Genomic DNA, 12,771 nt, shown 5'->3' on the forward strand with positions numbered 1-12,771 from the left:
TTACATTTCAAATTGGTGAGGTAGATCTCTGAAAAAAAAAATCCTTGTATAAATAACCAGATTTCTCCGGTAAGATTTTTATTTGGACAACAATGCATGTTTCAGGCAGAGCGATTTAACAACATGCAAATGTATGTATCGCACTACTTGTTTTTATTGTTGAGTTGTAATGCTATGGAACTGACATGAACAACGTATTCCCAAATACAGGGTCCGCTCACCGAGAACGAGTTGCTCATGTCAGATGTATCTTTACCTGGTGCCAGGTTGGAGAGAAGTTGGTTTCTTAAAAGACCTCAGCTGTTCTCTCGAGTAAAGCATCTCAATAATTACCTATTGTATTGAGTGAGATATTAGCACATTTAAAAAGGCAGCAAATTAGTTCAACAAGATTGGGATGACTTAAATACGTCTCGGAAACCCCAGCTGAAGTCGGTGCGTTTATTTTAATAAATGTTTAGGTTGAATGGTGACCCACAGAAGCAGGTTTGTGGCACTGCTTTCACAACAGGTGGGTGTCGCCAAGCTGGTTCCGCAGAGCCAACTCATCCCTTCCTCGTTATGGAGAGGACCAAAAAGGATGTGCTGGAGGCTGATGATCTAAATGCAAATTGTGAAATACAGAACAAACACGGCAACGCTACAAAAACAAAACCCTGCCACACTGCACCTGAATATTCGGCACTCAAATGGAAGCCACAGGCAAGGTAACGTCAGAGCTCTCCCAGACTATCGCTTTGTGGGGTCGACCATTACTTCTTAAAATAGAACTGAGGGTGGATACATTAGGCTGTGGAAAAGCAATTCAATCTACTTATTGAATTGCTTCCAAATGTACATTGTTACAGAGCAGTAAATTGCATTTACACAGTTACAACTGCCATTAGAGATATGAAGAATCTGGCCATCATTTATTCGTGACAATATTTTTTATTGTTCAGCACAACTGCTCATCTCCATGGCCTCGGCCTCAATAAAAACACTTTCTTCCTCAGCCTGATATTTCCTTTGGTGTAGTATCCATTTTGTTTCCTTAATTCCAAAAGACACCCGTCAGTGAATCAGATAGACAGCTGTTTTAATCATCCATCAAGAGTCCTCTACAAAGTATATCAAATACTGACTACGATGCTAGGATAATCCTGGAAAACAAAGATAATCACTGGCTCATTTTCTCCATTGTCAGCTAATTGCAGCTGGTGTCTAATGCAGAGTAACCTCAATAGAGCGGGTCCAATTCCCACACCAGCCTTGGTTAGTGAAGGATTGTCCTTCTCAAACTCCTCCCTTGCCTGAGGCAAGGTGACTTTCAGGTTAAACCACCACCACTAGTCATTTCTCTCTAATGACAGAGCAGCTCTATGGTCTGGTAAAATTGTAGCAACTTTACCTTTTACCACATCTACTTCATGTCAAAAGGGTTTTAAACAATTATGTAGTGAAGAATTGAGTGGTTACACATCCTCCAGATCTAAAAATGCACAGAGAAGAACATACATCAAAAATGCCTTATAATAAATGTCTGAAAATTACTGGGAGTTATGATTATTGTATGAATACCTACTGTTATTTCAATGAAGAGCTTAACATTCTTTGAACAAGTACGTAATATCTTAATCAAAATAGTACGGAAATTTGATCTAAACCAGCAACTTTCATCTACAGTAATAACATTGTTCACAGGCAAAATTTGAATCAGTAAACTTTAAAGAGTTAATCAGAGACTATGTACAGACTGATAAATCCAAACAGAATGTAAACAATGTTGTGCTGTAGGGCAAGAGTAATGCAGCTTGATTCATCAACCTATTCATCTGAAATATGATCTCAGTACCATTTGTTTTTTTCGTTTCATTCAAGGTTTTAATGACTACGCAAACACATCCAAGCAATGCAAATTGGAAGAATTACATTCTTTGTGTCTTTCTGTGCAAAGTAAATCTTCCTGGGAAGTGCCTGTTTGAGTAAAGCAAACCTTGCTGAAAAATGTATTAACTTTGCAGGGCCTTGATGTCGATTTGTGGTGGCATGTTGACTCTACCAACTTTGAACAGGCTGGTACATGAAGTTTGTACACCAAAATGACACAGCTGTTAAATGACTCCGAACCACTGATTAAAAAGATACTGAAAAAAATACATTCCTCCCTAAAGTTTTATCATGCAGAATCTTGTGCTCTTCATTGTACTTAGCTTGGAGGCAGGAAGGAATCTTAATTGGGCTGGATGGTGGTTTACCTAAATCCTGGTAATTTCCTGCCTTCTCCAGAATTTCAGGAAGGTCCATGTTTGATATTTCCACCTGCTGCCAATTAAGGACCTGATGTGGCCATCTTCTACACCATGATCCGCGGTGTTCTTTGAGTTCTGGTTGGGTACACTTTCTGTACCCACGTTGCCTCCTCTGTGGCGCTGCTGTGTGCAAGAGCTGGTGGCCTCTTGTTAGGCAGGATGTCCGCCCCTGAGAACCTAACACCACAGCCATGGCTTGCTAGGGACATTGTCACTGCTTGATTGGCTCCAGCTGGCAGGCAAGTCCACCAATGCCTGAAAAAAATTTCACCCATTGTTTCAATCCTCACTCCATTTCTGCAATGTACAACTCCTCATTCTTAGAAAACTCAACCTGTACTTGAACTTGTTTTGCCCCACTTCATGCTCATCACCTCTACATTACCCTTCACATTAATGTCTCCACCTGTATATACAACTGTATTCTGGATCACATCATTATCAACATAATTTAGTTTTCAGATCTTGATCACTGCCTCACCTTTAATCCTGCACAGACCCTTTTGTCTATAACCTGCTCCCAACCTGATCAAAAGGAAGAGGATTAACTAGCTCACTTTTGCTATGTTCACCATATATCTAGACAATTCCGTAATGCTGCTTTACAATTGGTTTTGACATCCACACTTCCACCAGTTCGAGTTTTTCTGCCCATTAGGGATACCACATACCACTGCAGACATAAATCTGTGACTGAGCATACAGTACACACATTGTTCAACAAGCTCCATCTCTTGAGCTTGCTTGATCATCTCAATAAGGACTAACACTTCACTTATATAGCTTCACATATGCACTTTTGTATAATGTGAGGCAAGATCAATGTCAAGCTCTTTTGTCTGTCACTACTGTCTCCTTTCCCAAACTCTTTGTCCTTAATCCCAATTTGAAGAGCTCATGGACTTCTCTGTCTCTAAAATGTGGTACTTTGATTTTTAATACCGTTTCCTCTCTCTCTAAAATTACGTGACATGCTGCTGATAAGTCAGTCCCATTCCTCTCTCTGTAGTTATTTTTCCATTTCACAAACTGCATTAAATTAAACTTTTCTATGAAGTCTACCAGTTATTTACTTGGCTATCTTTTCATTTCAATTCCTAGCTATCAAGTTCCTTTTTTGCCCCAGATTTGACAACATTGCCATTTTCTAGATCATTACAATTCTTACAAAATTATCATCACTAGTTCTAGAAAGAAGCTTAACTTGGACTGCTATAACCTTTGAAACTAATGTCCATGTCCAATCTGCCTGTCACTCCATGATCATTGAGCAAGTTATCCCATCAGAATTACCTGTTCAATTCATCAAATACTTTTAATTTTTTCCACTTTCTGTGGTCTCACAACAAGCATTAAAGTAATCAAAAACATCTTGAGCGGTGACAGCTGTAGTTAAAGTTTTCTCCTTGTCTTCCTTGACTGAATTATTGTTATCACCACCTCTTCTCAATGTCATCTTCCCGACATTGTCCTCTTTGTACACATTCATATCTTTGTCAATGCAGCCACCACATCACCTCTGAAGGAATTTCCTCCTGAGCCCAGAGATAAAAATGTAAAAGATGAATGGGAATAAGCAGACATCAAATTTATATACCTGTCAAATAGCACACAACATCAAAAGTTCCTTGGTACTTTGAAATCTTTTGTTTAACATTTTGCCCATAGCAGGGGAAATGCAAATATATAGCTTTGTGTTTAAAATTTGACTATGCATCACAAGTGTTTAAAAACCAATAATTGTAAGATTTACAAGTGAATCTCATGTTAGAGCTTACAGAGGTTTATAGCACAGAAGAAGATTATAACATCCCACAGAGGAGGTTAGTGAACAAAATTAAAGTACATGGGATTAGGGGTGCTACTAGTGTAGCATAAAAGTTGGTTAGTATGCAGAAAATAATACAATATGGGTCATTCTCAGATTGATAGGCAAGGGTCAGTATTTGCACCCCAGCTGTTCAGAATTTATATTATAATTTTTCCCAGTTTGTAGAAGTTACAAAACTTGATGGGAATGTGAGTTATGAAAAAATATTCAGAGAGGATTCAGGGAGAGTTGCATGGAAAATAGAAGAGGTTAAGTGTGAGGTCATCCACTTTGGCAGGATCAATAAAGGTGAAGACTATTTTTTGAATGGTGAGAGATTATAAAGTCTTGATGTCCACAGGGACATGGATGTCCTTTTTTAGAAGTCACTGAAAGCTAGCATGCAGTTTAGAAAACAAATGGTATGTTATCCTTTACCATAAAATCATTTGAGTGCAATGTATCTGCTACCCTTGATCTTGGAGAAGAAAGTGGTTGCAGGTTCAGAAGGTGCTATCTTAGGAGCCTTAGTGAATTGCTGTGCATCTGCTGTGCATCTTGTAGATATTACACACTCCTGGTGTGAAGGAAGTTGATATTTGTGCATGTGGAACCAATCAAGCGAGCTGCTTTGTCCTGGATGGTATCAAGACTATTGAGTGTTACTGGAGTTGCACCCATTCAGGCAAATGGAAAGTTTTCTATCATATTCCTGACTTGTGCCTTATAGATGGTGGGCAGACTTTAGGGAGTCAGGAGGTAAGTTACTTGCTATGGTATTCCTAGCTTCTGACCTGCACTTATATCAATTGTATTTATATGACTAGTTCAGTTCAGTTCCTTGTCAATGGTAACCACAGGATGTTGATAGTAGAAAATTCAGTGCTGGTAATACCACTGAATATTAATAGACAATGGTTAGATTCCCTCTTTGTTGGAGGTGGTCATTTCCTGGCATATGTTACTGGCTAATTTTCAGCTCAAGCTCAGATATTGTCCAGGTCTTGCTGCATTTAGACATGGACTGCTTCACTATCTAAAGAGTTATAAATGGTGCTGAGCATTGTGCAAGCATGGTGAATTTCCCCACTTCTGATCTTATAATCGAGGGAAGATCATTGATGAAGCAGTTGAAGATAGTTGGGTCTAGGACACTACCTTGACAGATTTTGGCAGAGATGTCCTAGATCTGAGATGGCTGACTTCCAACAACCTCCCCAAAACCATCTTCATTTTTGCCAGTAGAAAGATTTCAGATTCTCATTGATTCCAGTTTTGCTAGGGCTACTTGATGCCCTACACAGTCCAATCTGGCCTTGATATCACCTCACATCTGGAATGGTTTGTTTGTCCATGTTTGAATCAAGGTTGTGTTTGATGTCAGGAGGTGAGGGCTTTGGCAGAACCCAAACTGGGCGTCACTGAGCAGGTTACTGCTGAGCAGCTGCAGCTTGATTGTACTATCACTGATGCCTTCCATCACCTTATTGATAATTGAGAATAGACTGATGAGGCGGTAATTAGCTAAGCTGAATCTGTCCTGCTTTTGGTGTAAAAGACATAGCTGGGCACGTTTTTGCATTATGAATTAGACAAGAATTTTGCAGTTGTGTTTGAAGAACTTGGCTAGGACATGCTGAGCTTCTCCAGCAACTTTGTTTTCATTTCCAATCTCCATTATCTGCAATACTTTGCTCACTTTTCAGTTGGCTGGATGGTTGGCGGGGGTTATGGTGGGGGGTAAGGTTTGCAATGTGGAATGGTGCCAACAATGTGGATTCATTTCTGTGGCTGTGGTCACCATCTCCACCTTGCTTCTCTTCTGAGGTCTGGTCACCTTCGGCTAACCTCACCAAAAGTTAATTCTCTCAAACAAGAAAGCACTCTCTGGTACAAGGGACTTTCATTTCATTGACTCTCTCTACTTGGACTCACAAAACAATTTTCATAATATTGGTGGTGCAAAGTTCATAAAAGCTCCAGTTAATAATTTAGCTTTGCAAAAAATAAGGTCTTGTGAGTGAAATAGCCCTGCCCACTTGTTGGCTGTAGAGAGAATGTATGAAACAAAAACATCTGTGTTATCAGTTCCACCTCACACCTGGTGTTTGAATTACTGGAATTGACTGAACAAGACTGAATCATTCAGCAACTGTTACTACAACATAAAGGCAAAAGAATGCCAATTCTTTCAATGGTACTTTCAACGTTTTGCCTGTAAATTCAAGGTTAATGAACTTTAACACTGATTTTAATAATCATTGAAAAAAAGAACCTAACATAGAATGCATAAGGTTGACATTCCTCCTAACAAAATGCATCACACCGAACCTATACCAGCGGATAATGCATGTCCATTCCTCCATTGCAACTGTTGTTTTCTCTCCTTCCTGAAATCTAAAACAGCACAGACATTTATTTAATCTGCAAATGTTACCACACAAATATTTTAATTATCCTCCATATGCAGTTGTTTTAATTGTTTTCTGTCAATTAAAATACAACCAATTCATTATCATATACAATTATATACTGTTTTGCAGGTCATTGTGAGGCGTTTTCTCAAAAACCAAATATAAGCTTTCTAAACTGTCTTCATCACCTACCTTGTAACCAGGTTTAGTAAGTCATAGCTTTTTTTTGCGAATGACATGGATGCAAAACCAGTAACTCTTCTTTTTAATAGTGCTTTTCCAAAAAAAATATATTGTGGACATTATGGCAGACATTATCCATCCAGAAAAGAAGAGAACTTTCACAAATATTAGTCTGGACAAGTCTGGAAATGCTGTGGCTATTACTTATTTTGTTCACAGCACATTTTCAAGGCCTAAATGCTGTTATTTAGTCAATAATTGTAAAATCCTAACATTACCTCTTTGGTCTTGCACAATACCATTTTAGTTACAAACTTCAGCACCGTATTAATTGTAAAACTGTAAAAATCCTTGTGCCTGACTTCACTAAATTAATTTCAAGTGCAATAATAGATTTCATTTTTATAATTGCAAGTACAATAGTATTGTACTGAAAATTATGCTTAAATTATTACAAATTTTTCATGAGTGCAATGAAAGACAGTGGTTTACCTGTTAAATAGGTTCAATAAGGAAGTTGTTTGAATCATAGAATTAAGTGTTTTCAATCTGGATCCACTATGTTTTAATATCATTTTATCTGTGATAAATTTTGAAAACCATTCTTAACACATATTGTCTTGTGCCATTAATTTTCCATTTTGAAAAGACAACTCGATGCCCAAGTACAATCACAGCATGTGCTAACATATGTTATGTCATATGCCTCATGAAAATTTAAACAGCTTTATTGCATTCACCATGTAACTGTCTCTGAAAGAGTACCTTCACTGCCTGTCAGCTGATATGCCATAGGCTTGCTCATTGGGTTGGAGGTCAAGATTTAGGCTGTGCATTGCATGACCATTGACTGCTGATGCCCTGGCAGATGGAGATTTACGGATGTCATTGTAATTATAAACCAGAGAGTTACCTTTTGTCTGTTGACAGCTGCAGTTTAATACATGTTGATAATGGTACTCTAAAACTCAGTCTGTACTCTGGCTCGTGTCTGGCTTATTTCCAGACTGCCAGCTGCCATGAAAGCTCTCCCCAAAAAGCTGCAATATGTTTAGCAATGCAGAATTTTAGAGCTGAGACAGACCAGACACTCTAGCCTTTGGGTCACAGCACACGTGCCAGACCTTTTGTTTGTACATGACTTGATTTGCAAAGGTTCATGCCCATTGAGACTATTCATGTGTCTGCCTTTTCACTAGAGAACTCTGTTTTATAATGAGATTGCACATTACTCATAATGTTGAACTGATGTAGACCAGTCTCACCATTTTCTACAATAACTGATTAATTACTATACCATTTGAATTTTAAGCAACTGATAGCAGAACTTTAGTTTATTACCGTGATGAGTTCGAAAGTTTTTTTTTAGCAAATTCAAATCAATATATTATGCATGTTTGGTGCTTAATTAATCTATATATTCAAGCAGATAAACTATAAAATAATAATAAAGCCAAGAAATACTTTCATACGGTACAACTACTGAGAATATCAAATAATTATTTTCACGTGTATCTTAAAAATAAATTTAAAAGCTGTCAAAACTGGGACTTTCTTGGTCTCTTTTGTACAACTATTCCCTCTATATGTTTACCATTTGGCTCTCATGGCTATAATTGTTGATCCTGTTTCTGTCCTCACCTGAAATACACATAGCTTCTGTGCTATTGTGTGGGGAATCTCTGGCCCGTGTGGGTAAGTACCTCACCAGGTAATACATTTACCCATTAAATAATCAAAGAATTTTGTACATTAACTTAAATCAAATTGAAAACTGATGTTCCTAAAGTTTGAGATGTAATTTATCAATTTATAATTTTTGTTTTGGTGGTGAGTAGATAATGTTGCTGAAAAGCAATCATGGACATTCACATTCAAGATTTATGTTCTTTGATGTTGCTTAAATCAAAGAGGCAATCTAAGGTGAGAATACAACCAACACTGTAATGTTTTTCTGATGATGTTTTTGAAACCAATTTCACAAATTCATAGAGAACTAGCCACTTTATTTTATTAATACAACATGATTACTGCTTTCAGTAAAGGTTTGTAGCTTTTGCTTTCCAGTTTGCAATTTATGAAACTTGGAGATGGGCTAGGTTATGTCACAATAGACTTTTTCAATCTTGCTACATCTTAGACAGTTTGTTGGTATTCTTTTCAATCGTCTGCAGGTATTTCTTTGCTGTTATTTATAAGATATATGCTTAATTTTGGCGAGTTCAGGTTTTTAGTCATTTTGGTACAACCTTTGATGGCTGTGTAGTTTCAGTCCATCAGCAGTGCAATAAAATTTAGGCCACCTAAAAGGATGTTCAATTGGTATCACAGTAACTATAACTCTATCAAGTTAGAGTTCACATTCACTTTGCAGCCTTACCTTTAAATAGGTAAGGCTGCAATATAATTATATCAGTAAGTATGCTTTAGGGACATTCACTTATCAATTCTATCACACTGTGTCTATTTTGCAGGGACAGCTTGTTATCATGAATGTAGATTTTAAAAATGTACTTCCCTGAATGTAAAGCCAGAAAAATGAGGACACAGGCTGCTGCTACACACCCACACCCACTGATCATCACAGCTCTGACCTCAATTGCTACCATTCTACCAAACCTACCAATGAACACTGTTCTTTCAATGGCAGCCAGCTACCTTCAAGCATCATAATTATCTGATACTTTTACCTCTATATCCATTACTATTACATGTGGCCGCCAAACAACACAACCTGATTTTCAAATATTGAGGACTGCTGAGATGCTAATGACCATGTGATCATGGATCACACAATGGTCATCACTCCTTACTTGAAATGAGGGCTAAGACCCAATATTGAGAGGATCTTGGTCCTCACAATTCAGACATGGGATTTCTTCTTGGATGTCTATCTTATTAAATAGTAGATTCATTGGGGAAAATAGATTTACCGTGAATATTCCATTTAGAATGTGCAAATATGAAGCCATAGATATCAATATTATGAATATTTCCTCTTATAATGCTTCTCATGTGGTTTGGATCAGCACAGTTGCAATGAATTCCTGCTGTGCTGCACAAAGCCAATTAATAGAAACTACTAGTGTAAGCTATAAGAAAGGGGAAAAAGCACAATGGTTAAATCAGCAGTAATGTAATAGGCTGCAAATTAATAATAAAATGCTATCTAATAAACTCAACATTGTATTTCTTCTACAGACATCACTTGCAATAACAGAGATATAAACTTTCTTTCCTCTCTTTTATCCTTTGGCTTCTAACGTCTCTTTTTCCTTTTCTTAAAACAAAAGTCTGCAATTGGTACTGCATAACCAAGTTTGATGTGTTTTTTGAAAAATAAAATTTGTCAGGAAACCTTTAAGCATTTTTGCTCTGTTACATCAAAACAGAAATTCAAGTATTTCACCACATTATTCTCTTCACATTAGCATGGGGAGCAAAATGTAGATGAAGTTACAGATGGGGATAGAAGGAAATGATCAAATGATTTTGAGAGAAGAAGCACCAGGCATTTATTTCATCAATTACTATATTGTTTTTAAAAATTCAGATGAAATTATTTCAAGAGATATTCAAACAAATTTGACTTTCACAAGCTTTAATACATTGCTTTTCCTACCTTTCCCTCCTTGTCTCAACTGAATGGATATTTACTGATATAATTTAATTCCGTAATTGATTCCTAAGAAATAGAGGTGGAAATAGAATAGCAATTGTGCAAAGTAAAATTATTTTTAGAAATTTTGATTGGTCAGTTTTCTGGGATGCATAGTTACAAATCCTATTGGATAAAGCCAGTCAATGGAAAATTTCACATCAGTGTAATAACATAAATGCAGATTTAAAACCAATCAATATACCTGCACAAAAGCATTAAAATATTAATGTGCATCTTTGAAGTGATCCACAATTCGAATAGTTTGGAACATCTTAATATGTTTTTGCTAAGTTTAGACGTTCACCAGTATTTTATTCAGCAAAGGGTTAAATGTATCCTTTGTTTTAGAACAACAGTAACAGCTGTGTTGATAATGAGGAGGGGCAGTTTCAAAGCTTCCCGATATTTCTCCAGCTTTGCAGTTGGCATGCACCTTAATGATTAATGCAAATATAATGGAACAAAAGGCACTTTTTGCTTGCATGCTCATTATCACCCTTTGTGATGCTGTCCCATATTTCAGTTTCTCCGAAACATGGCATTAGACTTGCAGATCCATTTTTGCCGGCTTTTCTGTTTTTTTAATGTACATGCATAGTCACTTCACTATGGAAAGAAACTATCTATCAATTTGCTTCGTAAATAAAAAGATCACCAAATGCAATTTTTCTAATTTAATCATATATATATCCTTGTGGATTGTGCCTGCAGGGCTGTGAAGAAAGGTGGAGAGGAGGCAAGTTATATATTTTGGCTATAACTAAAAGTTGCCAGATTAGATCAGATCTGTCACAACAATATTAGAGGAGAAGTGGATCATTGAATTTTATAGATTAATGTAATGCGAAAAGTATTCAGTTTGGTAATAACTTTGTGGTCTTTAATATACAGTTAATGGCTTGGAAGGAATCTTTTCACAATGAAAAAAACATTTGATTCAACTTGCAAACAGCACATAAAATGTAAGTTAAATTGTCTTCCCTTGATTTTAAACACTTGCAGAAATTCACAGCTTTAGGTTGTTTCTGGAAGATTAAGTACATTAAAACACACTAAAAAATGCTTGTCTAATACAAAAGTGCCAATCTAAAATGACTGTATATAGTTAAATGTCCCTTTAATTTCTGTAAGGTGTATTCTGTGGACAAACTGGCTGTTGACTTGGCTGAAAAGCAATAATAACAGTCAATGACAGATCATGACGTACAAATCAAGATTTGTGGGTCATGAAAAATGGGACAAACACTGAGGTAAAATGCTATCAGGGCTTGGAATAGCATGTCATTAAAAAGCAGGAGGTGAAGATGAAATTGTAGGCCTTTGCCCTGACTGTGAATATTTGGTTATGTTCCTGGAGAAATAGACATGACATCAGCAAAAGTATGGGAGAAAGCGAGGATTGCAGATGCTGGAAATCAGAGTCGAGAGTGTGGTGCTGGAAAAGCACAGCAGGTCAGGCAGCATCCGAGGAGAAGGAGAATCAATGTTTTGAGCATAAGCTCTTCATCAGGAAAAGTATGTCCTACTTAAGAAGATCCAAGGTAGCAACTGAAAATGACTATGGGAAAAGCATAGGCTACCATTTTGAATAAAATACAGATGATTGAATTGACCAAATATCTTCTACAGATGACAGATAAAAAGAATGCTGAAGATAGCTGAAGAAGAAGCCCAAAATATAACCATACCAATGGTGCAACTGGTGAAGCTTGATTAATTAGCCATTGACAATCAAATGAACACAACTACCTCTCAAACATATGAGTAAGATACTCTACAGCTAGTTGAAATAAAGAGTTCACAAAGCTTTTTAGATTAGGCTCCATTATCTAAGCTTTTTGAGGTAGGCCCCATTGAGACAATTTAAGAAGTTATTTTGTTACTTGCTCATCTTGGAGGAATAGCATGAATGTCCTTGCAGCGTGTTAAGCTGGTGCTGTTATATATGGTTTAAATCAACTTGGCAGGGTTATGGGAACCAAGATGTAAAATTAGAAAAGAAAACAAGGTGCACAAATCAAAGGGTCAGATGACATTAAACTAAGGTATTAACTATGGTGAAAATAAGAAGTAATGCAAGAATGTCAAACTTAGATTTTTGGGTTGTGCATGTAAATTCACTGAGCATGGCAAATAGTTTGATGACTATGGATCAGTAAACTGCCATGGTGGTGTAGTCTTTGCCTCCAGTATAGCATTTATACTGGCTGCTGTAATGCTTATGCTGGCTCATGTAACCTATGAACCAGATGTACATAACGTGATATTGAAAGATTAAATAAATATTTAAAAGCTCCTAATATATTCAAATTTTACCAACACAAGCAGTTAAATATATGGGTTAATATGGGAATAAAGTTATACCTTATTCGACTAAGTGGTTAAAACGAGAGGCGAGTTTTCACCAAACTG

This window comes from Chiloscyllium plagiosum, unplaced genomic scaffold (assembly GCF_037043375.1).
Source record: "Chiloscyllium plagiosum isolate Xiang-an unplaced genomic scaffold, Cpla_swu_hap1 HiC_scaffold_15, whole genome shotgun sequence".
Lineage (NCBI taxonomy): Eukaryota > Metazoa > Chordata > Chondrichthyes > Orectolobiformes > Hemiscylliidae > Chiloscyllium > Chiloscyllium plagiosum.